This window comes from Macadamia integrifolia, unplaced genomic scaffold (genome assembly GCF_013358625.1).
Source record: "Macadamia integrifolia cultivar HAES 741 unplaced genomic scaffold, SCU_Mint_v3 scaffold1305, whole genome shotgun sequence".
Classification (NCBI taxonomy): Eukaryota; Viridiplantae; Streptophyta; class Magnoliopsida; order Proteales; family Proteaceae; genus Macadamia; species Macadamia integrifolia.
Genome location: NW_024868153.1, coordinates 110,400 through 115,647, shown reverse-complemented (window position 1 = coordinate 115,647; position 5,248 = coordinate 110,400). Strand labels below are relative to the sequence as shown.

General features: G+C 37.5%; 1 long non-coding RNA gene across 1 annotated transcript; it reads left to right on the top strand.

The window, feature by feature from the left end:
- Window positions 1-6: 6 nt before the first annotated feature.
- Window positions 7-1,395, top strand: LOC122063369. The gene is made up of 3 exons (XR_006135314.1): window positions 7-671; window positions 820-897; window positions 1,046-1,395. It is a non-coding gene; the product is annotated as an uncharacterized LOC122063369 (long non-coding RNA).
- Window positions 1,396-5,248: the final 3,853 nt, after the last annotated feature.

Here is a 5,248-nt window from a genome sequence, read left to right as displayed (position 1 = left end):
AAAAAAAAAAAAAAAAAAAAACCCAAAACCAAAGAAAACGATTTACGATTTCTGATTTCTTCCCCAAATCCCTTCCATTCGTTTTCTTCCCCAAATCCCTGATTCTGATTTCTGAAATCACATCCCGTAGCCGTAGTCCGGTGAGTCCGTGACTCCCGTCATCTCTCCCTTCTTCTCCGTTGGTCATACTCTGAACCCTTCTTCTCCGTTTGTCAATCGAAGAAAACTCAGAGCAAAAGAGGAAGAGCAGGTCGTCGGAAGTCGTCAGAAGTCGAGAAAGGTTAATCCCAGGTCGTCGGAAGTCGTCGGAAGTCGGGCTTAGGCATCGACAGTAGCAAGCAGGTATAGTAGCATCTCTTTTATATATTTTTCTGTTCTTCCTTTTTTCGGTCAGAACTCAGAAGACTCTCAAGTCCGGTCCCCGTAGACTTACAGTCGTCGCTTGTGAAGGAAAGGAAGGAGCCAGTACCAATTAACCGGCAATCGGAGGTAGAGAACCGGTCGAAACCGATATCAGATCAGTGTTTAGGTCCTTGTTAGTTAAATATTATGGTGGAATCGGGCTTGATGTTGAGGAGATCTCAGAACGTTGGAGGAACTTGTTCGTCGAGCAGCATTTGCAGCAGTGGGTCTTCGTTGAGTAGCTGCTGAGGTTCAAAGAGATCGATCAGGTACTCTCTCTCTCTCTCTCTCTCTCTCTCTCTACTCTTCTTCCTCTCGTTCTCTGAATCAGCATCTTTTAGATGTGATTTTGGGTAAAAAACAAAAGTAAATCGAAAACCCTTAACCATGGCTTGACTCTCTTTTTCGTTACATCAGAACATTGGTGGAACTTGTTCGTCGAGCAGCATCTGCGGCAGTGTGTCTAGCTGTTGCAGAGGTTCAAAGAGATCGAAGGTATTCTCTCTCTCTCTCTCTCTCTCTCTCTACTCTTCTTCTTCCTCTTGTTCTGTAATATAGCATCTGCTAGATGCGATTTTGGGTAAAAACAAAAAAAAAAATCGAAAAACCTAAACCATGGCCTTACTGATTAATTTGTTTTCAGGTTTTGCAATTAAATTGAAGATCAAACTTTTGACTACACAAATTATATCCAAAGGTTAATCCCTGCATTCTCTCTCAATCAGTTTCAAGGCCTATTGATTTAGACAATCTTGATGACTTGCCTATAGTAGACTTTGAGCTTGAAATGGAGAGGCTTGAGCAGACGTACGAGGAACCTGAACCATCTGACACTGGAGCTGATGGAGGATCTACTTCATATAGTTTAATGTCTCCTCATTGATCTTTTTTTTTTTTTTTTTTATCATTGATCTTTGGACCTGTTATAATGATACTGAGTTCTTTAGACATCTTGGATGATATGGATGGATGGATGGAATTTTTTTTTTTATATATTTTGGACATGTCTTTTTTAATGTGGTGTATTAAGTTTTAATTTGGAATTTACATTGGATGCTATATTTTGGATGATATATGCATGAATGTTTGATGTTGATGTAGTTTAGAACATTAGATGCAGGTATACAGGCAATAATCTCTCAAATTACATGATGATATATTGCCCTTTTTTGGTTTCGTTTTTTTGAAAACTACACGTTTAATACTCGTACCGTTCGTTTCCGTCCGTTTGACATTTCCTGTTTTTTGACATTTTTTTGACCGTACTGTTCATCATTTTTATTTGTTTAAAACACGTACCGTACGTTTCTGTTTTTTTGCCGTTCAGTGGGCCAGACTAGCATACATAGCTATGGTTAGGAAATCTAACTTATCTTTCTGTAACCCGGATAATGATGTACTTTTCTCTCTCTTTTAATCGACTTTGTTTCTCCTTCCATCAAATAAATAAATAAATAAATAAAGAAAAGGCAGCAATCAAGTTCTCGGACACTCTTAAGGCTAATTATAGCAATATGGAGGTTTAGATGGATTAGGTTGATATAAATTGTATAAAATTAAATGTTCATCTTGTTGGATTTATATGTCCATCCAATTAAAAAATTTGAACAATATAAATACTAATTAGTTTAAATTTGTATTGTTGAGCATTTGATTGTCATAAATATTGCACCTTGAATTGTTTGCAACCACAAACATCACATGACATTTTGTTCACATGGTTATCGCATTGTGTGTTATTAGGAATAATGATTTTGGACACTCACATCGAGAATCTTGAATGAATTACGATTCTTTTTATTTGTTTAAGAACATCATTCTTTACTGGGCTGGATGCAAAAGGCAAAGAGGGTCTTTTTCATAGGGGAGGAGAGAGAATGACACATGTTATTTACAGAAGAAGAATAAATAAATTAATTTTAATTTAGAAATATCATTATTTTATTACCCCAAGAATAAATACTTAGTGATGTCTTGAAAGGTTTGGATTGGTTTCAACAGGGACTTGTGTGGAACCAAGGCCCGTGCCAAGCCCAGTTGGTTTATTGGATCATTGATGGAGTTGGGTTAGGCGGACAAATCTTAGAATGCCACCCTTTTTATTGGGTAGAAATTTGAAATGTCACCCTATAATTAGATCAAAGCGTCATTTCCTCAATTCTATAATTAATTAGGGTCTTGTTTGGACGGAATGGGGTGAACTAAAGTAAAATTAAAATTTCAGTGGTAAAATTAAACTTTTAGAACTATTCTGATTGAAAATTGAAGTAAATTTTAGCTACCACATTACCATATCCATCTTAGTTACCCAAAAAAATAAAAATATTTCAATTTTATTTTACTTTTTTTTGGTAGGCATATCTAACTGATTGGGTTATAGAGAAACAAGAAGGATGCTTACCATGCATTAATTAACAAATCTATTTCAAAATCTTACCCAGAAAAAAAGGCAATTTATCTAAAAAACTAAGGTTAAAATACAAAAAGAGTTACAGAATTATTGATTACTCATTATCCTCTTCACTCATTCGTGGGTTGTCCAGATGGTTAGGGCTAATTGGGGATTGTGTAGATAGACGCACAGTCACAGATTCAATTCTCCATCTGTGTATTTGCAATTTAAGTGAAAACCATGCTAGTAGGTTGCTGCGCTAGTCTTCTCGAGGATTAGTTGAGGTGCGATTGAAAAAAGAAAAATACTTATTATCCTTTTCACACACTGTTACTTTTAGACATTGAAAATATGGAATTTTTCATCTACAACTCATGTGCACGACAAGAAAGTTTACTGTTGCTATAAGAAACCACCACTAATTAAATATGATATTTTAATTCAAATCACCAACACACTCCAACTAGCCTTGGCAACCCTGCAACCCCACCCGTCGTGATACTCTTTGCCTCCCGGCTGCTTGCCGTTGCGTGCATGCCAGCTCAGCCTCTTGACCTTGCGTGTACCCATGCCTAGCTCCCTACCCCCTGAGCACACCCTTGCTTGGTCCCCTATCCTTACAGAACCCCACCCAACTAACTTCGTTCCATCCCACCCCTGATGCATGCCTTTAGCACCCTACCCCACCCCCACACCTCAACACCCCACCCCCTGTTGTGAGCCGTCAACACCCTACCCCCAGCCAAAACTTATGCACAGCCAACCCCACCCCTCTCCCGCAACTATAGGTGTATATATATGAACAAAACTTCCTTCTTGTTCTTCTTGTTTTTTTTTTATTTTTTTTTATGCTAATGTTGAAATACAAAATAAAAAGAAGAAGAAGAGGCGGGGAATGAGAGCAAGAAGGAAAAAGTCAACTATTTTCTCTTATATGCATTTGACAGGGCCATCATATCTAGGGGATGGGAAATATCATATCAACCCCTAGTAACAAGTCTCATAGAGAAATGAGAGGCCATTTACTTTTGTAACCGACAAGTAAATTAATGACAATTACTTTTGTAAGTATAGAAATTTGTAATTGCCAAGTAAATAACATTTACTTTTGTAATTGACGAGCAAATTAATATCATTTACTTTTGTAACCGTCAAAGAAATGCCATTTGTTTTTGTAACTAACAAGGAAATCAATTTTGTAACCGTAGAAGTTTGTAACTACTAAGAAAATGACATTAACTTTTAGTCTTAACTTTTCATATTGGCCATTTGAAGTTTGTAATTGATAAGCAAATGTGTTTGGCCCGAAGAGTCTCTAGTCTTCCTTCTATTTCCAATTCTAGCTCAGACATTGAACGATTGACCAGTGAAAGCTACGACCCTAGGACCACGATGATGGATAGAGCTGATAGGGGAAGAACCACAAATGCAAGCAAGGCTCTCCAAGAGATAGGAAGCATTTTTTGAAATTTGAATTTCTGGTAAAAAAACCCACACAAACTTGGGGCGAAACTATAGGTAGGAAGGAATGGACGGTGCTCATCAACAACGTCTCTGTGCACTCAGATATCATCATCTCAAAATGCCATTTTTATTCCAAAGTGGTTGGTAGATATCAAACAGCGCTCTTGACCCCAGTCATGGAGGCAAATAATCGGTAGTAGGTCGGCTGTGGCAAGGGGCAGAGACATTCCTAGATCTAATGTTGATCACTGATTTTGTCCCAGATTTGGCAATGCAACTCTTAGATCAACCAACCTCGCTGCTACTTGCTGCTACTTGATCACTGCTCTGATTACTGATGTGCCTACTTTTGCGATCTGGTGATGCTCATTGTACTACTAATTATGAGTTTGTTTGATAGCGATGGTACAACTTTTATCTCAGGATCAGATTTTGGAGACAGCATAGGAGAGAGGCCATGGGGTTGTAAAAATATTGGATTGTGCAGAGAGAATGAATAGATAGAGAGTAACAAGCACAAGGCAAAGGAGAGGAGAAGAGTGATTGTAGGCAAGAGAGTATCACACCACAAAGGCGAAGAAGAACACACCATAGGAGTGAAGAAGATTACACCTTGGCATAGCTACACAAAGGGAAAACTAGGTAAATCTTGTTGTGCATTTTTTTTCTTTCTAACTTATTCTTTTACTAGGACAATTGCTTCTAGAATAGTGGCTATATATGTTTTTTCATTTATGATAATTTTCATATACTTAATTAGCATTTACGACTTTCCACTTATAAATATTAATTTCAGTTTTTTTGACAGCCAGCAGATTGGGTGTTGCTTTGAGCCTTTCTCTTTCTTCTTTTCCTTCTTCTCTCGGTTATCTTACTTTCTACTTGCCTTCTTGGATGTCTTGGTGGAGGACTGAATCTCATATTAAGTGGTGCTAATATTTTATGTTTGCTTCAGATTATGACACTTTTTTTTTTCTCTCTCACAAATGA